Source organism: Urocitellus parryii, chromosome 3, assembly GCF_045843805.1.
Source record: "Urocitellus parryii isolate mUroPar1 chromosome 3, mUroPar1.hap1, whole genome shotgun sequence".
Lineage (NCBI taxonomy): Eukaryota > Metazoa > Chordata > Mammalia > Rodentia > Sciuridae > Urocitellus > Urocitellus parryii.
In genome coordinates, this window is record NC_135533.1 from 212,541,697 (window position 1) to 212,565,040 (window position 23,344).

General features: G+C 35.5%; 1 non-coding gene and 1 pseudogene across 1 annotated transcript; one reads left to right on the forward strand and one right to left on the reverse strand.

Moving 5' to 3' along the window:
* Positions 1-11,897: 11,897 nt before the first annotated feature.
* On the reverse strand, positions 11,898-19,737 carry LOC144253700 (transcription termination factor 1, mitochondrial pseudogene; annotated as a pseudogene).
* On the forward strand, positions 15,847-15,972 carry LOC144254035 (small nucleolar RNA SNORA28). The gene has a single exon (XR_013343409.1). It is a non-coding gene; the product is annotated as a small nucleolar RNA SNORA28 (small nucleolar RNA).
* Positions 19,738-23,344: the final 3,607 nt, after the last annotated feature.

Below are 23,344 nucleotides of genomic sequence, written 5' to 3' on the forward strand. Positions count from 1 at the left end.
TAAAAATAGACTACCTCTGAAAGACTCCACAATAAACTACAAAGAATTACCTATGGAAAGAGGAATTAGGTGAAGACAGAGATGAGGGAGACTTTGCATTCTAAATTCATCTGTACCTTCAGAAATGGTATGGGTGGTAATGATCTATTCAAACAATATTAAATGCCACAGAAAGTTCCTCAAGAAAATACTGAAATTTGTCCAGTGGAAAGGAAAATATGGGTATTATTAATGTTGGTTTCAGTTTGAGCCACATGGCTTATGAAAAAAGGAGATCCTCTGGGCATAGCTTCAATGGGAGTTGTTCATACAATGATGATTTAAATAGATGTTCAAGATCAATTAAGAATCAAATAACAAACTTTGGCATTGTCCTCTGGAACCTGGAAAAGAGGTGTAAGACACTAAGGAATTAGAGTTTAGAGAGATGAACCATACAACAGAAAGCTAGAGTCTATGAAAAGGCACAGATAGTGAAAAATTTCCTGGAGTATAAAATACCTGGAATTTTCCAGGAATATATTTAATAAAAATTAAACAGACAGCTCACTAGATGATTGTAATGATCTGAATGGCCAGGTTTTAGAACTATTGTTGCAAGTGGTTCCTAAGCAGACAAATGAGTCTGAAGAATAATAGGTATTTTGTTACAAAAATGAAAATCTGACTAAAATATACTGATTATGTATTAAAGTTATATTTTTATATATTGGGTTAAATTAATTTCACCTGTTAATTTCCTTTCCCTTTTTTAATGTGCTTACAAGAAAATTTAAGATACCCATTTGGCTTGCATTTATGGCTTTCATTATATTCTACTGGACGGTGCTGCTACAGAGTATTTCCAGCAACTTCTACCTAGTCTATTGTCACTATCATAATTTATGTCACCATTTCTTTCCTAGACTATATAATAGCCTCTTTACTGATTTCCCTGTTTTTCAACTGTCCCATTTCAAATGATTCTTCTCATAAGATTTCATATTATTGAAATATTTTTTTAATGTAAATCCCATTGTATTTCATGCTTTCAACATATCTTACTGGTTTCTCCTGGTCCTTCAAATCCAATTTACCTCCCATGTGCTTTGAATATGATACAATAATCTAGCTCTCTACAACTTTACCACTTCTTCTAACCTATACTTTCCCCCATCACTCATTTTTCTCCAGCAGCACCTGGCATCCCTTAGTTTTCTAATACATTCTAACCTAATACCCACAGGGCCTTCATACCAATTATTTCCCATGTCTATGATGCTCTGCCTGGCACTTTGTCTAATTCTCATCCTTCAAGTCTCAGCCTATAAGTTAGCTCCCTAAGAGGCCCTTCCTAATCAGCCAGTCCAAGGGTTTCTGCCCTTTATTCTCCCCAGAACTCTGTTTCCTCTAACACTTTTCTCAATCCATAGTTACATATTTATTTGTATGTTTAACTATTTATTGCCTCTCTTCCTCTGCTAGACTATAAGCTCCATAGTAACAAGGCAGATCTCCTACAACCATTTCAGACCCAATGTTACTCAAAGAAGGGCACTTTAAAGAGCACATAAAAGTAGGTGTTTTAGTAAGCTTTTTCGCTGCTGCAAGTAAAAGACCCAACCAGTACAATTGTAGAGGAGGAAAAGTTTATTTGGGAGCTCACAATTTCAAAGGTCTCCACTCATAGACAGCAGACTCCATTCCTCGGGGCTCCAGGTGAGGCACAATACCATGGCAGAAGAATGTAGCAGAGGGAAATAGCTCACATGATGATCAGAAAGCAGAGAGAAAGAGAGACTTCATGCTCCAGATACAAAATATAGATCCCATAGCCATGCCACAAATGAACCACTTTCTCTAGCAACACGCCATCTGTCTCCAGTTAACACCCAGTTAGTCCCATTAGGGATTAGTCCATTGATTAGGTTAAGGCTATAACCCAATCATTTCCCCCTCTGAACCCTCTCCCACTGTCTCACTGAACCCTCTCACATTATTGTCTCATTTTGGGGGAAACTTCATATCCAAACCATAACAGTAGGAATTGGTTAGAGATAAAAAGATTAGAGAGTGGGGGCAAAAAAAAAAATAAAAAATGCTTAGAAAAATATATAAGAATTAGAATTAACTGATGATCCAGCAACCCCACTACTGAGTGTCACCAACTGTCCATGGGTTATGTGTGGGTCACCATGCATTGAAGTCTAGTGGATAGAAACATATGGTGTCTGGGAATGACCAGTGGACCTTTTCTCTAGTCAATTGCCCCAAGACATTGTGAATTTCTATCCTGCTCTGCCATGACCACACAGCACTTGAGATGGGTATGGCCTGCCAAGATTCCAATCAACCTGCTGACTGCAAGACATCATGAAGCAAGACTCTGCCCTTGAAACCTTATCGCTGCCTTTGATGCACCCCCTTAAATAAACCACCGGAGCATCTTTCCTTTGTCTAGTTCCAGTTCTTGTATGGACTGGATAGGGATCCACATTTATAAATATATTTCTGGCTCTTTGTGTTTTGTTCTTCACTAATTATTTTAAACTTTAAGTTTTCAGATGGCTTACACTCTCCTCAGCAGGAAGAAGAAACCCTCAAGGAGACGCTGGGCATCACCCCGATTAACTGGGTCTGTTTCCAAAGGTACTGGAATCAGTATGTCAAGGAGATATTTGCATTCCCATATTCATTGCAGCATTATTCACAATAACCAAGATATGAAATCAACCTAAGTATCCATCAACAGATGAATGGATAAAGAAAATATGATGTACATATGCAATGGAATATTGTTCAGTCTTTAAAAAGAAGGAAAGCCTGTCATTCGTGAAAAGGTGGATAAACCTGGTGGTCATTATGTTAAGTGAAATAAGCCCGGAACAGAAAAACAAATACTGCATGATCTCACTTGTATGTAGTATCTAAAAAAAAAAAAAAAGACAAACTTATAGAAGCAAAGATAGAATGGTGACTTGGGCAGATAGGAGTGGGGATTGTGGAGCTATTGGTCAAAAGATTCAAATTTTCATTTAGATAGGAGTAAGTTCAAGATCCATTGTATAATTATAGTTAATAACATGTTATTAAAATGGTCAAGAAAGTATACTTTAAGAGTTCTTGCCACACAAAAAATAAATGTGTGAGCTCATGCATATGTTAATTCACTTGATTTAGCCTTTCTACAATGTATAATTATATGAAAACGTTATATTTTCTATCATAAGTATTTATAATTTTTACTTTTCTATTAATTTTTTTAAATTAAATTATTAGAAACTTCAATTCTGGATCATTACTGGAGAAATTAGATTTGAATATGCAATCCAGCATTCTAATATATTTTCTTTTTTAATATTTATTTTTTAGTTGTAGGCAGACACAATATCTTCATCTCATTGTTGTGTGGTGCTGAGGATTAAACTCAGTGCCTCATGCGTGATAGGCAAGTTCTCTACTACTGAGCCACACAACCCCAGCCCTCTAATATATTTTCTTTCTAAATAGTCCAAGATTAGCCAAAGGATCCAATCATTCTTTTTGTCATGGTAGAAACAAGATGGGAATCCCTTGAACAAGCCCAGAGCATAACACCATATGATGACCATTTAATCTCACACAGGCCTCCTAGGAAGCCAGTGCTCTTCCCTATTGTTTTCAAATGGCACATTTCCTTAACCACTGTGAACCAAGATTGTCAAGTCTCCAATATACCTAAAAACAGGTTATAAACAGTGTGTGATATGGAAGAATGCTCATCATATATTTATAAAAATAGGTTTAAAATAATTACATAACAATTCACTGTTAAATACAATAGTGCATAGTTTAACAAATATGTGTTCAATTAACTAATTTTAGTTAGAAAAGGGATTATAGGCTGGGAACAATGATTCATACCTATAAATGCACTGACTTTAGAGGCTGAGGCAAGAGGATCATAAGTTCTAAGCCAAACTCACTCAGCAACTTGGCAAGAACCTCAGAAATATAGCAAGACCCTGTCCCAAATTTTAAAATAAAATTGAAAGGGCTAGATGCAGCTCAGTGGTAAAGTGACCCTGGGTTCAATCCCCAGTACTACTCCCCATACATGGAAAAAAAAAGAAAGAGATTATACGCATTTTCTAAATGTAATGTATAGAAAAACAGACAAGAAAGTTATATAACACCATGTTAACAAGTGCTATTTCTGGCATTAAGATTGTAAGTATTTTTTATGTGTTTGCTTTCCTGTATTTGCCAGTGTTGTATAACCATATGATAACTTTACAATCAGGAAAAATGTTTTTATAAATAAACTAGTAAACTATCCAAGTTACTAAGGGTCCCAACATCCTTAATTATAACAATGACTTCAGATTGTGGCAATTATATAAATAGATGATGCCCAAATTAAGATGGTTTGACTTGTCATTTTTCTACTTTACAATGGTATGAAAATGATACATATTTAGCAGAAAGCAGGCTTTGAATTTTGATCTTTTTCCAGACTAACTATGCATTAATACACTCTTGCAATGCTGAGCAGCAGCAGCAAGTCAAATCTCCCAGTGAGACATGTGGTCACCTTGTGAGACCCAAGATACTCAGCAATGCACTGTGTTGCAAATCTATGATGTTCTGTAGATGAGATATATCAGATGCATTTTAATTTACTCTATTAATTTATTATTTATCCAATGTAAGTCAAGGAACATCTGTATCAGTTTAACTGGAAATGGAAAGGGGAAGAGGATATACCTAGGTTCTTTGAAGGTCTTAGTTGATCAAGTTACCACCAAGAGATCTCCCTTGCTCACTACCTCTAGGGAAGAAAATAAAGGAGCAGAAGGTAAATTTTACTTAAGTAAGTACTGATTTCAGACTGGGGGACAGGTGTATGGAGAAAAGGAACCTTCTCTATCCAATGACTATTCCATTCCAGAGTCTACTGTCAAGGCTTCAGGTAGAGTGTGACCAAAATTCAACTTGATGAGGGTTTAATGCAGACAGTAAGACATGATATTATTTAACTGCAGCAGTTTCAACCTCTTTGTAGCTGCAAAGCACCTAAGACATGCTTTATTCCTATGGTGCTTTATAATACAGATATTTTACTTTGATTTCCAATTTCATCATTCTAGAATTGTTCATTCAATCATAGTTAAGTGGGCCAAGATCATTAAATCAGCTATATTAGATGCCATGAGAGACTCAAGAATATACACATTTGTATTTGCAATGTTTTCTAAGTGATGGAGAAATTAAGTATATCTTATAATGTGTCTATTTGTTCTATAACATTCTCACAAAAAAATCTGATTCCCACACTTCAGATATCACAATTAAAATTTTTATTTTTTTTTTAAAAACTTCTTAATCTCTTAAAAAAAGTGAAAAAGGTAATATAACTGCTAATGATGAAGAGAACATGCCACCTTATGTTGGGGTTTGTACAAAGAAACACAACAAATACCAGACGTTTTAAGGTGAGAGTTAAGAGCAAAGAATTTGAAAGCACATAGTGTAAGCATACTGCTGTATATTTTTAAGCATTAAGATTATGTAACAAACAAAAAGTTTTAAACCTACATAAAAATGCAAAAGGCACCCTTAAGTACATCATTTCAGAACTTTCCAATTAAAAAGTGGTATTTGTTTTTAAAAAGCAATAAATAATCATTAAAAGAAAAAAATTTTTGCATTCCTTTAAACAGGCATTAAATTAACATGGGAAAATATGAGAATATCACTGTATTCTCTTTCAGCTCAAAGCTGACAAAACTTACAGATAAAACAGCCTACTACCAACCCTCTTGGTATTTAAAAGATGTTTCTTAGTATGAATCATCAGCCAGACACATAGCAAGCTGACTTTAGAAAACTGTATAGTCAAACTGCTGCCTAGAGTTCCCCCTGCAGTTCACGAAATTCAATGCACAAATAAACACAGGGTGATTGAGATCTAATTTTAATCTATCAGTAATCAGTAGTAACTTGTTAAATTTTGTTATGAGTTTTTCATCACAGACTAAATTCAATTTTAATTCTTGAATAGTTTATTACATTAAGCTAAAATGACAACCTGTAGTCATATATGAAATGCAGTCATATAGCCTCAGTCAGGAGAAACAGGTATTCTGAAGAAACTGAGCAGTTCTGAGAGGTACGGCCCCATATAGTAAGCAGAGAGGGATAATGTGGACCTAAATGCATTTATTTAGTTACAGACACTTTAGTTAATACTCAGGGTACAACAAGTAGTGTTCCCTAACTGCAGGAAAGCAAAAAGAATGGACTGGGACTGGGGTTGTGACTCAGTGGAAGAGCACTTGCCTAGCATATGCAAGGCCCTGGGTTCGATCCTCAGCACCACATACAAATAAATAAAATAAAGGTATTGTGTCCAACTACAACTAAAAAATAAATATTTAAAAAAAAGACTGCCTCCGACTTGAGTCCTTGCATCCTACTTTTCTTAGAAAAGGAATATGTGTGCTGATGAAAGAGAAAACCCAGGCAGGGGCTTCAAAAGACCTCTTGTGAGATACTGGGAAGATGGCAGAATAGAGGGGTCGCTTCCTTGGTAGATTCATGGTGTGAACCAAGAAAAGCAGATAGGCAGCTTTTCAACAAGATGGGTGAATGATCCAGAGTTAGGGGGGACTTTACTGGAATTTAATACTGGACACTCAGAACAGATCAGGGTCTCAGGAGATCTTATATAATAAAACAAGCAGAAAAGATCCCTAGCCCCACAGCTTCGAAAGCAGCTGGAGCTGCAAACCAGAATAGTCCCTACATGCATGCAATAAAGCAATAAAAAAATTAAAGAAACCCCTATTCTCAGGAAGATTGAGGTGTGTCAGGGTACAGAGAGCTTAGAGATCAGAGATGTTGCTTAAAAAAAAAAAAAAGTAAGCTGTGCTGCACAGTACCCATGTACAGGAAGGAAGCTGGCAGAGTGCACAGAGGATAGCAGAAGGAACCATTTTGCAGCCACAACATGGAAGTCAGCATCTGGGTGAGCCGATTGCTGGCAGACCTGAGTCTGGCCCCCCAAAAATGAGCCAGGCAAACCAACGCTGTGTGACAGAGGGTATACCTAAGTGGTTAGGTGAAGGTCAACCATGGAGAGAGGGTTACATATAGGAATACCTGGCTTCCCCCTCCCCCTCCAACCCAGCTGCCTGCAGGACCAGCTGGGAGAGAAGCACCTGATCAGGAATTTGAAAGGGTGGAGGAGAGAAAGATCAATTTCAGAGACTGAATTACAGACCATAAATAGTGGGGTCTGCAAGAAAAACAGTGGGCTAAGAACAGACTCCTAAACCACATAAGCAGAACCCAAAGGAGTTTCCTGGGGTTCGATCTTCCATCATGGACAAACAATTGCTAGGCCTTGGAGGTGCACTGACTTAAAATCTCCTGACCAATAGACTCCCAACAAAGAGACCAGAGCATTCCAAAGCTTAAACCCCACCTTCAGGAGTTCTGCCTCCAGGACTAACCCTCTCACCCTAGCAAACACAACTACCCTGAGGGTGGAGCTAGCATCAACTCCAACAACACCACCTAACTGCTGAGAAGGGAAGCTGAGAAACATCTGAACTCCAACAAAAACAATTGTTCAATTTTAATCAAGGTGTGGGAGGGAAAAGGGAGGAGGCAGGGGATTAGCAAGAATGGTGGAATGTGATACACATCATTATCCAAAGTACATGTATGAAGACACAAATTGGTGTCAACATACTTTATATACAACCAGAGATATGAAAATTGTGCTGTATATGTATAGTAAGAATTGTTAATTCATTCTGCTGTCATTTATTTTTAAAAAATCAATTAAAAAGGGGAAAAATCGAAAGATGTCACAAAGTATTATAAACTGAAAAGAAAATTATAAAATAGTATTCTAGAATGATTCTATGTTCACATATATGCATATCTATGTGTAAATAAAAAGATATCTGTAAGGACACACACCAGAATATTAAGTGATTATCATTGGGTGGTGAAATGTTTTTGTTAGTATATCTTTATTTTCCAATTTTTCCTTAAATGGTCTATGCTATTTGTGTGTGTGTATGTGAGTCTCTAAGACAATTATGACAAAAATTTTCTTATATCCATAAGCACTAAAAATATATCAAAATGTTAATGATAGTAGCTGTCTTTGTGAGGTGTCACTGGGGGATCAGTTTTCTTCATTTTACTTATGTGTCTTCCAAACTTTCTATAATGAATATATATATTGAATTTTGTTAAGTTTTAAAAGGTTGAAGAATGGCAGGGACCAGCTTTCACTTTTTAATTTATTCATTTCTGTATTATTTGAATATGTGGTGGCAAGCATGTATTATTTTGCAATGAAAACTAATATCAAAATGTATTTTGGAAAAATTCTTTTTCAAATAAAAGGTCAATCATCCACATTGAGAGAGAGAGAGAGCGAGCGAGCTCTTGCTTTCATGGGACAGAAAGATCAAAGTCTAACTTTATCTGAAATCCAGGAATAGTGAGAGCAAAAAAAGGTGCACCTGCTTTCCATGTAAATTCCATCCCATTGGTCCTAATCAAGGTCCAGGAAGTCCCCTAGAATGAAAAGGAGCCCTGCACCTAATTCAGGCCACAGCTTAACTTGAGTATAGGTCATTCAGGATAAGGCCAAGGTAAGGAAAAGCTTCTGGACTCATAGCTGCTTTGGGGGGAGTTTATCCTGGTAAACAAGTATAAATCAATCAATATTTTTTTTCAAGATGGCTTCCACAGTCTCCCAATACCTTTACTGATACTGTTTAATTCTTGATATGACATAGAAATATAAATTCAAATACATTTGATTAAGATAGTTGAAGAAGATACAGAAACATGCACACAGAGACATTTAATTTATTATCAGATAATGATGGAACTTTTAAAATAATTTTTGTATGGTACTGAGGATTGAACCCAAAGACAATCTACCACTAAGTTACATCCTTACCTTATTTTTAGTTTATTTTTATTTTGAAACAGTTTCTTGATAAGTTGCCAAGGCTAACCTCAAACTTGTGATCCTCCTTCCCCAGCCTCACTAGTCACTAGGATTTCAGGCACGTGCTACCATACCCAGCATAATGATAGAACTTTAAATCAGTATTAAGCAAATGAATTGTTCAACTTCACTGAGGTATAAATGAAGTATACTAAAGCAAACATATTTAAAACATATAATTTGAGGGCTGGGGATATAGCTCAGTTGGTAGAGTGCTTGCCTCACCTGCATAAGGCCCTGGGTTCAATCCCCAGGACCACAAAATAAAATTTTTAAAACCATCTAATTTGATGTTTTGACATATGTATACAATCACAAAACCATCACCACAATCAAAACAATGAATATATACATCGCTCCCAAAAGTGTCCTTGTACTTCTATGTAGTCCCTCCAAAGTATCCTCTCCCATCCAAACACCCTGATCCCCTAACAATGATCTGCTTTCTGTCATTACAGATGGGTGAGAATTTTCTATGAAATTTACATTTCATATAAATGTAATTATATAGATTGTACTCTGCCTCCTTTCACATTTCATACTCTGGCTCCTGCATAATTTGAGATTCACCCATGCAGTTACATTTATCAAAATGCTTTAAGAGAAACCTTTATGCTGATTTTTTACCAAAAAGATACAAGTCAAAAGCTTTTAAATAAGCCTTTACAACAACTGTGTGAACAATCAGATATGAAAAAATTGTACTTTATATGTGTAATATGAATTGTAATGCATTGTGTTGTCATATATAACAAAATTTTTAAAAAATGGTTTTGTGAAACTGACATTTAGAGAACAATACAATAATGCAATATTCAACCTTTATATTTTCTAGAATAAACTTCTAATTTATAAAGAATGCCAATGGATTAAAAATGACAGTATAACCTATGGAATGTTAAAATAATCCAGATGAGATGTTTAAAATATTACTAAAATTCATTTGCTCTGCACAATGGTGAGAGATTGAGAAACTACGGTTTATCCAGCAACAGAATTTCATTATACAACCATTAAAAACCACGTTAACAGGTGAATACTTACTTGATCCTTTAATACTGAAAATTATGTAATATGTTTAGGATTTATTAGGACAAGAAAAATTATAATAATCCAATATCAACTTAAATATATACACTACATACCTACTCATATTACATCTAAGTACAGATAAGTTCTGCAAAGAAAAACAATAGGAAGAGCCACCAAAATATTATCTCTGGAGGTTTTTTCCTTCTTTTTTGTGATTTATTTTCCTATTAGCATGGATTTTCCTTTCACTTCTGACCAAAAAAAATGTTACTTTTAAAATGATCAAGTGTTGTATTATATTTCTGTTCATCCTACATTCTCCTTGGGCACTTGCAACTATTGTTTCTATACAATTTATCTCAACCCAAGTGAAATCCCCATGACCTGCTTATGCCAAAAAACTTTTACCTTCTCTGCCCATCTCCCTCAAGTTCCATATAAATTTGTTAAGATTCCCAAGAGAGATACCTTGGGAAATTCTTCCATACAACTCCAAAGACAACGATTTAATACTTTGTGTTTCAAGCTATAACAATAAATTTAATTCCCAGCAATACTATTGCATCCATATAATAGAACACTATTTGGCAATAAAAAGGAATGCTGACATGAGCTACATGAATGAAACTTAAAAAGATTAAGTGAAAGTGATCACAAATTATGTATGTATGATTCCATTTATATATAATGTCCAGAAAAGCAAACTTATAAAGACAGCAAGATTTAGGTTTTGCTTAGTGCTATGAGGCTGGAAGGGAGAAAACAAGATTGGCTGCCCATGGGTACCAGTTTCTTTTAGAGGACACAAATTCTAAAAATTATACTGTAGTGATGATCGTATACGCTATCTTAAATTGTATAACTTAAATGAATAGATATTTTTAAAACCTTGAATTATATAAATTAATAAATTACATGGTATATGAATTAAATATCAATAAAGCTGTTTTTTAAAAAATACTACTGTAACTTATTTTTCTTATCCTTGACTGAACAGCTTTTATATACAAGAAATCTTACAGACCTTATATAATTTGATTTTTACCAACTCTGAAAGGTTTTTAATTTTATAAGAAAACAAGTTTAGTGAATTATTTACACAAAGTTAAAGACATATCACTCTGAAGAAATGTCTCTACAAAGATCATGGTTTCTAAATTATGCCAAACTTGCTACCAAAGACCTTACTGGAGATCATTACAATACATATAAATGGCTTTGGCAAAGCAGGCACTTTGTTTCTACCAATGGTACAAATTAGTGGGGTGGTTTCTTGTTGTTGTTTTGAGGCATTAATGAAGTTATGTGACTCAATTCAAAACCCATATTTAGAAACCAAATTACTTCGGAAAATAATCTAAAGTAATTAAAGTCATAAAACTTGTTCCTGGGGCTGGGGATGTGGCTCAAGCGGTAGCGCGCTCGCCTGGCATGCGTGCGGCCAGGGTTTGATCCTCAGCACCACATACAAACAACGATGTTGTGTCCGCCGAGAAATGGAAAATACATATTAAAAAAAATTTAAAAAATAAAACTTGTTCCTCCTCAGTTGCTATTAGAGCTAGATTATTAATATGTTCAAAATATAGTCATGATCTAATTTGTAATTTTTAAGTCAATGCCTCCAGAAATTCCTGTTTATTTATATTAAATGAAATGCCAACAAAATATAAATATACATGACCACCATTTCTTTAAACTACATTCAGTAGGCAAAAATATTCCTTTATTTAGATATTTACACTTAGCTTTTTATCAACACATTTAGATGTCATAAACACTAACATTAGAAATTCCAGAAAAGTAAATTTTAATATAATTTACTTATAAGAGGAAGAAATAAAGAAATAATAAAAGACCACATTTTGTGACATCCTCCTTTAAATACAACTAATCAGTTATTAACCTATTTGCTGCTGTAACAAGTTATCAAAAATTCACTGGTTTAAAACAACACAAATTTATTCTGATGGTTCTGCACATCAGAAGTTTGATACTACTCTCCCTGGGCTAATATCAAGGTGCCAGCAGCCCTGCACTTCTTTCTAGGGGCCCCAGGGCAGAACCGGTTTCCTTGCCTTTTCCATTTTTTATAGGCCACCTGCATTCCTTGCCTCATGGCTTCTTCCTCCTTCAAAGCCAGCAAAAGTGGTCAAGTGTTTCTACATTCCACCACTTTGACCTCCTATTTGCCTCTCTTTTCCACTTTTTGGGATCCTGTGATTCCACTGAGCCCATCCCAATTAATCAAGATAACCTCCCCATCTCAAGACCCTTAACTTAATCATATTTTAACATAATCACATCTATAAAACCCATTGCACTATAACATACTCATGGTTTCTGGGGACCTTTAGGTGGCCATTATTCTTCTATCTACCACAGTTGCCCTTGTCAGGGCAAACTCATGGTAAATCCTAGGTTGGGAGACACATTAATGGTTTGAACAGAAAATATGGAATTTGGAACCGAGAAAATCCCTCCTTTCTATTCTGTCAGACTTTTACTGATGGACCATAACTGATTGCACTGGAATAACAGAAGAAATAGCTTGCCATTCAAAACCATGAGGGAAGAGAACTATTTGAATGAATGTCAATTTTTTTTTCTATGCTGGGGATCAGTGTTGGACATGACCTTATGAATTCTAGGCAAGCACTCTACCACTGAGCTATATCTCCAGCCCAAATCTGTTGATTTTTCAGTCCAAACAAAAGCTTATTTTCTGCATTTGTTTTACATGGCATTCAGGAACTACCACTACTATATAGCAGCCATTAATTCAAAATACAGTAGTAGTTAGGAAGACTACACTTAAGCATGCCAATATTGAGTTCTTATGAACTTTTAAAATAAAATACCCAAAGGATTATTACATGTTTGTGGTGAAGAAATCAAAACTGTCCTTTCTGAAAGGCCCAAATTCAAAATTAAATTATATAAATACATTATAAGAATTTTTTAACAAATATTTTTTCAGTTGTAGATGGACACAATACCTTTATTTTATTTATTTATTTTATGTGGTATGAGGATCGAACACAGTGATTCACACATGCTAGGCAAGTACTCTACCACTGAGCCACGACCCCAGCCCCAAGACTTTTTTTTTTTTTTTAACTCCCCAGGCACTGTTCTAGCCGTTTAATTTTTTCCAGCTTAGCTTCAAATCTTTTTTGACTCCAAGATAGAAGAGCAATGTTAGAGACACTCAAGTTATAGCCAGCATGTACCAATTCTTTGATTCGACTTTTTAAAGTACTTATGCTTGAATCCAGAACCCGAGGACTTTCAATTATTTGTAAAATACTAATTTTTTCTTCTATGAGGCAGTCTATTTTATCATTAAACTTTTTATCTGCCAAGAACATCATATCTGGATAGCTTAAGACAAATTTCTGTACCTCTTCTTCAGTACATCCGAGAGAAAACAGCTTCTCTTTGATATTTGTATAATTTCTTTTGGCACATTCTGTAGAAAGGTCTAGAATTCCAGCTCCTGGACCACATAGCAGTTGCAGCAGTTCTTCCTTGTTCAAGTTGAAAGTTGACTGTAAAAATTCAATGTTAGCTTTCACCCGTTTGGTGCTCTGAATTAAGATGAAAGGATTTTTAGAAATTATCTTCCTGACAAAATCTGTGGGATCATTGTGACCTAAGAACAAACAGACTTCCTGCAAAACTTCAATCATCTGTTTATTCAAATCAAGACTATTAGAAAAGGTGCGAGGGGCATTGGCTAATAATCGACATAGGCATTTCTGGGACAATCCAACTGAGTAGAGGAACTTTATATTATTTTCTAAATTTATATTATTATTGGACCGAAAAAAGGATTCAGGAGAACGTTCCAAAATATTTACAATTTCAAGGTCTGATGTCATAATCTTTCTCCACAGATCCCAACGTTTTGAAGGACTTTCAGAAGTGCGTGTTATAGCTCGTGGATATCTTGATATGATGCTAGCAATCACTTCTTTGCTAGCTCCTTTGGACAAAAGGAACATCTTTAGGTCCTGCTCATTAGTAACCATTCTATTAAAAACTCCAGGCTGTCGTTTCTTTGCCATGTCAATATCAACCCCCATAGTAAGTAAGTTGTTCAATAGGTCCTCATTCTCCAAAGGCTCTTTGTCTCCATTATTACATGTCACACCAAAAAGCCTAAATGAAACTTATTTGAGGATTTCAGCTGAATAGCGAATCATCCAACATCTTGAACCAAAGAAAAGGTTACTTCTCATATACCAGAGGTTTCTTGATGCCATAATGGTCAGGTATCCCAAATCTTTTGGAAAGCTGCATAAAATAACACATATAATATTACACAAATATCTGCATTAAGTAACTAAATGACCATATTATCATCCTACAAGCATCACAGTCCTTTTTATAAGAAAATACCTATACTTTTAGCTCTCTTGGTGCTAATGGTAATAATTCAGCACTCTTCACTCCCTAGCTCACTGCTTCTGTTAGTTATCTGTGAACCCAGGGCTGCTATCATTTTTAACATAAAGAAGAATGTGATGGCACCATCACTGCCCTAGAATTATTCTTGTTTTTTTTTTTTTCTTTCTCTATTTGATCTTATTTGCCTTCTCTACCCAAAACCAGGAGTCCTTCTCCATCTCTACTTTGTCCTCCTGGTTTCTAAACCTTTGGTTTATTCCTAATAAATGACATTTTCATTTCTGCCTTGTCTTCCAACTTCCCAAGTATTTGATCTTTCCCTGCCCTTAGATACCAGGCTTCTTTGCCTCTGGTCTCCTGTTTTCAACTTCTAAATCCAGCCCTGAAAGCCGATACCTCAGATTATCTGATTTCTAGCTAAATATATTTTACTGGATTTATGCTATCCTTGAAATCCATGCAGGCTTTATAGCTTTAATTCTTACCATATAAAGACCTCTGGTCAACAGCTCCTGATTCTAATATCCATCTCATTCACTTTACCTGATTGTCCCCTTGGTTGTAATGCAAAAATTTAAAACAATTTTTATGTTCAAAAATATGCAGTTAGGGAACTGGGTGTGTACTTCAGTTATACAGTACCTGCTTAGCATGTATGAGGCCCTGGGTTTTCAATCTCTAGCACACATTCACATAAATACACACAAAATCTAGTTGTGATAATTAATCCAAACACTCCACAATGAGACCTCTCTATATTGCTCAAATTCCCAAGTTCAAGTGATCCTCCTGCCTCAGCTTCCCAAATAGCTGGGACTATAGGCATAAGCCAATGTGCCCAGCTTTATATAAACATTCAAATGTAATTTTTACCATTTTCCTCTACCCCATCACCATATTACACAAGACTAACCCAGGACTGTCTACACCTGTTTGACAACACTTTCAGCTTCTATCATGGGATTAAAACCTTTTTTTAATATTTATTGTTTATTTTTTTTAGTTTTAGGTGGACACAGTATTTTTATTTTATTTTATTTTTTATGTAGTGCGGAGGATAGAACTCAGTGCCTCACACATGCCAGGGAAGTATGCTACCACTTGAGCCACATCCCGAGCCCCATAAAACCTTAATAACTACGAACTTATATATGATTATAATCATAGGTCCCTATTAAATGAGCACCTTCATTCACAGGAAATATTTTATTAGGAAAGCAAGAGAAAATCGTTCTTCTATTTCTTAATCTATCAGAGGATTTGTTCCTATAAACTACTTAAGTTCTGAATCATACAACACATAGATTTGTTCCTAAACTACTTAAGTTCTGAATCATACAACACATAGATTTTTTTTTTAAAAAACTACTTTCTCTTTTTTAGAATATATGACTGCTTGCAAGCAACACTCTATGACAGATTACTGAAACTGTCTGATACAATTTGAGCTTGCTATAGCAAGAAAGTGTAACCTACTCCAGTGTTCTCTCTTCCATGAGACAAGCTGTTATATAGGCTTAAGCAGTATTTTTTTTTAAATAGAATATATGGCTGCAACAAATTTAGTTCTTGATTTCTAATTCCTTACATCGGTATCTTACTTAGAGGAGGTATGTCCCTTTGCCCCTTCTCTCAATTATGCATAAAATAGAAAATAAAGATAGATAATTCCAACCCACCACTAAAATTCTTGCTTAACATACTGCTTTTAGGATCAATTTCAATGAAAACCTCTTTGTATGTGTTTTTCAATTACTCCAATTTGAACAAAAACTTAGATTGTGCCTACATGCTAGAAACATTCCTGTGGCTCACATAGTCTACAGATTCTCAAAAGAACTAGGAAAAGTCTAAAACTATAGACTCGAGTAACATTCAAACTCAAAAGGCAAAGCATTCTCAAAGCAAACATCAAACAATAAAAACAAATCTAAACTCAACTGAGCTTACTATTCTTCAGTTCTCCATAACTCCACATACTATTCTATAACAACATTTCTTCCAAAAATGCATTAATTTAGAAATTCAGAAATAAAATCCTTCTTCTAACTCAGGAATAAAGACTACCTTTCACAGCTCAACAGCCTGTTCTCTCTTCCATGCTCAAAGGTGACCTCTACTGGAGAATGGGACAGAACACTGTCAGCTAGATATCAGACCAACATTTCCTCAGAGGGTGCAAGATAATCCAATGGAATGTAGGGGGAAAAATACTAAAACTCTAATGTATTCGTGTCTTAGCCTTTGAAAATGTACACTTCTACATGCTGTATAATGTATACAACATAATGGTACTATAAGACAGGTATAAATTACTATTTGTGAACTTTTTTATTGATAGTATGTACAAGTTGAAGTACTACTAACATAAACAGAGCTGAACAAGGCACAGAACATTCAGCAGAAATTCTAACAGCAATTCAAAAATAAGAGAAAATAAATGCTGAGTCTTTAAAAAGTAACAAATCTTTCACAAGTAATTTCATCTCTCAGTGAAACTTAAGAGAGTCACCCATGATAAAAATCTAAGTGAACTTTGCTTTCTTCCTCTTCCTCAACCGTCATCAAATCATGTAGATTCAGCTTCATCTCTGAACTCCAATCTCTCTACTTTTTTCTGTTCTCATGCTCTTAAGTCTTCATATTCTCTTCCACAAGCCATACCAGCTAACTAACTTGCTTCTTACACCAGTCACTCAAAATTGCCACAATACTGATATTTGTAAAAGAAAGATCTGATTATGTCCCTCATTCTGTGATTAAAGACCTTTTCAGTTCCCTCTCAGAAAAAAATAGACTCCACCTTCGAAGCCCCCACCACTTAGTTCAAACTACTTTTCCAGCTATCTCTTCTATTATCTTCAATCAAACTCACTGCCTAGCATCATCACCTCTCAGATCTCAGAACCCATTCTAGTCCCCCTATCTTTGCTTAAGCTGTCCTTTCTTTCAGAAAGGTTCATATTCCTGATATCTACCCATCATAAATAGTTTTCCCTCAAATCTTTAACTTAAAATATTTATTGTTGAAATGAATCACTTGATAATAATTTATTATTACAGAACTGAAATATGAACTGGATTACAACACTAATATGAAATAGTGACCTCAAAAATTGAATGAGCAGTTCTCTGCTAAACCGAAAATCAATAGTAATTAACAGTACTGACCATTAGTGAACATATGAGAAAACAGGAAAGTCTCAAATACTATTATTGGAGGATAATTTAGCCCCATCTATCACAATTTTAAATGTTCATCTTTTAACTCAACATTTCCACTTCTTTAGAATTAAACAAAGGGAAAAAAAAGGACAAAAATATAACAATATTGTTATAAAAAAGTATGCCCATCCTAACATTTGCTATAGCAAAAAGAACCCCAAATGCCCACCAATAGTAAAATTATTTAACAAATTGTGGTATGCTATGTTACCATACAGGTGCTAAAAAAAATCGTAGCATACCTAATGCAATTAAAAATATCCAAGATATTCTCAGTGGTAAACTGCATAAGAATGGATTATACTTTTAAAGGAAAGAAACGGTAATACATACAGCAAAAGGAAAAAGTGAAATTACATTTCTGAAAGATTAATGGGGGCTCTATCATTTCAGAAATATTATGATTTATTTAATGAGTATGTGTTATTTTGCAATCAGACAAAAAATGTAAACAAATTAAACTGGTCTAGGGGTGAATTATGCAATGGAAACTGTGTTACCTTTATTTTTCAATTTATAACACAAAAAATATCAGACTTCAAAAATACCAATAATTTTTACATTAGCAGCTCTTCTCCAGTCAAGTACTCATATAATATCTAGCAAGGTGAATAAACAGCCTGTTACAATTTGGATCTGGAACCCCCAGCAAAGGCCCATGTGTTAAAGGGTTGGTCTCCAGCTGGTGGCAGTTTCTGGAAGATAGTGGAAACTTCAGGAGGTAGGACCTAGCTGGAAGACATAAGTCAGTGTGGGGAAGGGTATTTTTGAAGGACATATTTTTGTTCCAAGACCCTCCTCTGCTCTAAGGAGCAATTATTCTCCACTAGGTGCTCCCAGTCATGATGTTCTGCCTCACTCCAAGCCCACAGTGATGGAGCCAAGTGATCATGGTTTACCTCTGAAACAATGAACAAAACAAATCTTTCCTCCTTTAAGTTGTTTTTCTCATGTACTTTGTCATAGTGACTCACACAGCCTGTTATTAACTTCCTCAATCAACAAATTACAAAAATAATAAATATTTCATAATTGTCTTCAATTTCTCTCTCAAACTGATTCAATTTCTCAAAACCATATATTAAGGGCTAATGTCCAAACTTAACATACTGAAAATCTCTGTACTTGTAACTTGTGAGGTCCAAGAAATAAAAGAAGAGGAGTGGGACTGGGCTTGTGGCTCAGTGGCAGAGCGCTGGGTTCAATCCTCAGCACCACATAAAAATAAATTAAATAAATAAAATAAAGGCACTGTGTCCAACTACAACTAAAAAAAAATATTTTTTAAAAAAGAAGAGGATTTATGTTCCCTTCTTCTCTACAATTGGCCTATTAAGGGGCTTCTAATGAAAATGGCTAATCACAGGCCCTAAGGCAACACATTCCAGCTGATCTTCTTTTGACACAGCAAGATAAGTAAATATGGAGTTCTTTGGAACAATGCATTTCTCCCCTTACTGATCTTAATTGGACTTTCATCTCTCCAGAAAAGCAGAAATCACTGTTGCTATACATGGCACACCCCCCCCCGCCCCAAAAAAAAGAAACGGCAAAACACTGCCAAGAATTCATAATAAAGAACAACGCATGATACTTCTGTAAGATGCATTACCTCATGTAAACTGAATATTTCTCAGTCATACTGAGAAGAAAACCGCTAGTATGCGACTAACAAGATGGGGAAGGGTAGTGAAATCTCGAATATATTTTGTAAAACCAGAGCTAAATGCTTCATACACATTGTCTTAACCCCATGTACAACACCCTAAAAAGTATTACTTCTAAAATTACAAAATCTAAAAGGGCACCGAGTCCCCTTAGTTTGCGTAGAGAGTTTGAACCCTGCTTCATCTTTCTTAACTCAAAAACCACAGCAATGACACATCAGAGGCTCTTCTCATCCCCCTTATTCCCCCAGGGGAAGCTCGGCAAGGAGTTGAGCTTAAACCAAATACACCCAGGCACGCTTTCAAACAAAAACAAAAACCGGTCAGCTCCCAACTCACCTGAACTGTACACAGTAGCAAGGATTAACATAGATGCCTTCTACTTCCGCGTCAGGAATCCTGAACTGGACCGAGGAGAGGAAGTGGAGAAGACTAACTTCCTGCTTTGGGCCGCGCGCATATGTGACCTCATCGGCCCTGCGCCCCTACGGCCTTGCTTTAGTCCTCAGTAGCCCGACTTGAAGAGCCCTGCAGAGGGCGGTAAGAGACCGTTGTGAGTGCCGGGATTGGCGTGACTGGGCCGGTTTTGAGGGCGTGACAGGGCGGAAGCTACTCACGGGCCAGCCTATTTCTCTATCAATGAACCAATTCTGTTTTATCTTCCGCTTAGATTTCTCATATTTGTTGTCACTTTGAATTAACTTTGTTTTGTTGGTTTTTAGGATGAAGATTTATCTTTGCGAATGGAGTCACTAACAATCAGTTTATCTAGTAAGTGAAACTACTTACTGCTTTTCTCCAGGTTTAAAAAAAATTGATACTGAAAAAATTAGAAATGACTCCTGTGTGCATTTGTAAAGTCTACTTCTGCGTGGAAGTGATTCCTATGTCTGCATTAACGTTTACCATTACATAAAAATATATAAATTTAGGTATATAAATTGCTTTACAATCATAATGTAAAACAAAATCTATTTTAGGAATCACTAAGTTCCATACTTAAAGAAGGCCTTTGAGACTATGGAGCCACAGTCTTCTCATTTTACAGATGGGAACATTGAAACCCTTTAGAAGAAAGCAAGAGAATGTATGCTTTGGGGATGGGGCTGTAGCTCAGTGGCAAAGAGCTTGTTTAGCATGTTTGAGGCCTAAGATTCAATCCCCAGGACCACACAGAGAGATGGGGCATGTCTTCTGTGTTTTATACCACATGCCCTCTTGCACTGACATTTTATAAAACATTTCTTCAGATCAAGTAACAGGTATAAGTTTGTTTTTGTGATCTCTTGTGCATAAAGGAAATTGGTTCTTCTGAAAATAAGTTTCATATTCCATCCAAATTTTTCTGAGTTCAGATATGCTATAATTACATATTATAAAATATTTAAATAACAATAAAAGTGAGTAATGGCTGGGTTAAGATGGTATGTTATTAATTGGGATTTTTCTTCTATTTCTGCAATGATTTTTTGAAATGTGCTCATTACTTCTAGTAAGAGCAGTGACTAATACCTTTCTGTTATTTATGGAGCATTACAAAAGAAATGTATATACCTTGCCTGTATTTTATTCATTTATTCAATGAACATTTATCAAGCACCTGCATTCTAAGGCCCTGTTTCCAGGCTTACAAGCCTTTATATATAGTGGAAAACAAAACAAAGTTCCTGCCCTTCTGGACCTTAGCTTCTCAGACTGAGTGTCTTGTTCCTCTACTTGCTTCTCCCATCTGCCTTCCAATAGTTGACTCAAGTCTCTACTAAAGTAATGAAATTAAGAAAAAGAAAGTGTGATTGAAATATGGAAACATTTGAGGGCTGGGGGAAAGACCAAAGGCAAAGAGTAAAAAATGAAGGAACAAAGAGGAAAACAGGATGAAACAAACTCATAGGAACATGGTGAAAAAGAGTTTTTCCTATAGACTGTTCTAAAGTCTTCATCTTTCTGAGTGTTTTATGAAGGCTAAAACAATTCTAATTTTAATTTCAAATTTATATTATCATATTACATCTCCCTTACAAATATTTTTCTTTTCTGAAACAATGGTATTTTTATATGGTATTTATTTTTTATTTTATTGTAGCAGTAGATGGATAGAACGCCTTTATTTTATTTGTTTATTTTTATGTGGTGCTGAGGATAGAACCCAGTGCCTCATGCATGCTAGGCAAGAGATCTGCCACTGAGCCCCAGCCCCAGCCCTGGTATTTGTTTTTTAAATGATCTTTCTTGGGAAAAAAAAAAAAAAAAGGTCAGTATCAGCAATACCACCACCACCACCTTTTTAATACAAAAAATGGTCACAGAGGAAAGGCACAGACTCTGGAGCTCACCATCCCCAAAATGGATTTAGAACTCAGGAGCTAGGCCAAAAGTCAAGTTCACATGCAGAATCTGTGCTGTAGTCTAAATTGTCTCCTACCATGTTACAACTAAAGACTGTTCTGTTGTGTCCAATGTGCCTGCCTGTCTTGCTCTGCCACAGAGGTTCACAGATCCTCATTAGACCACTCATATTTGAATCTCAGCAGACCCAATTAAGGTCAGAAAGGAAGTCACCCTCCACTGCCCATGCTGTTGATATTACACACTGATGGGACTCCTGGATTCAATAAAAAATGTATCCCTTACCTCCTCATCAACTTCATCTGTCAGCTTCCTACAGTCTCACTTGAGTGCCCTCAGAGGAATGTCTTATCTCTACGCAGGACCTACTCTCTTCTCTTGCCTGTGGCTGTTTTTATACATATGAAAACAAATGAAAAATCTACAAGGTGGTCAAGGTTGATTAAAATAGTAGGTAAAAGTTGCCCTGAGATTTTTTAAAGTAGTTAACACTATTTATTTTCAAACAAACAAAAAAAGATAGCTCAAAACTGCCTTCCTTTTCAAAACAGTTGCTTTTTAACAACCTTACGTTTCTAATGATTTTACTTCCTGCAAATTTCTTTCTCTGAAAGACTTGCTGAGTCAGCTTTCCTACTCCCACACTCACTACCTCAAGTGTCTGTGGCAAAGAACTGGATACTTAGCCTGGCAAACTTGCTGATTCTGGACCAATATGATCCTGGCTTCCCATGGAAGTTGGATTGCCAATACCATCAGGACAGAATTGTCCAGAAGAAACAGAATAATCTTTTGAGATCCCATTCAGTCTCAAGTTTAAATACCTTTGGAACTGTTTTATTCTACCACACTGTTAGTCACCCTGAAGTGATTCTTAATCATTGGTAGAAAAATTATCTCACTAGAGAGCTGGGAATTCCCCAAATATTCAAAAAAATGAAATAAAATCTTTCTTGTCCAGAATCATCCTTCTTCCTTTAAAGATTTATTCCTTATTATCTATACTGTGGTGATTTCAAATTGCAAATATATTTGAAAGGGGAAATGTATTAAGCCAATGTTGGGCAAAATTTTTATACAAAGGGCCACATAATAAATATTTTAAAATTTGAAGGTCTATGTTGCATATTCTTTCTTTTTTTCTTTTTAAACAATGCTTTCAAAATGTAAACACCATTCTTAGCTTGAGGGTGGCCTACCCATGAGCCATAGTCTGCCAACATCTGCACTAAACTATAAGGAGCTACACTCATGTAACTGTAGCTTACTGTGTTGACCACTGTATTATAGGCATCCAAAGAATAGGAATCTTAAGAGAAAGAACATAAAAGAGGAAAATATTTAATAATATTTGAAAACATTCATCCAACACTATCTGCCAGGTACTATTCTTATTACTTCACTTATATTATTAACTATTTAATTCTATGATGGAAGTATTAGTATCTCCATTTTACAGATGAAGAAACTGAAATAAAGACTAAGTACTTAAGCTCACACAGGTAATAGAATTAGAAATAGAGCTTCAGAAGTTGGGCTCCAGAGTCTATGATCATAATTGCAACTGTATGCCTATGCCTATACTCAGGGAGAAATAACATTTTAATTCACTTTTTAAAATACAAATAAGTTTTTTAAAATTATCAAAATATTCACCCAC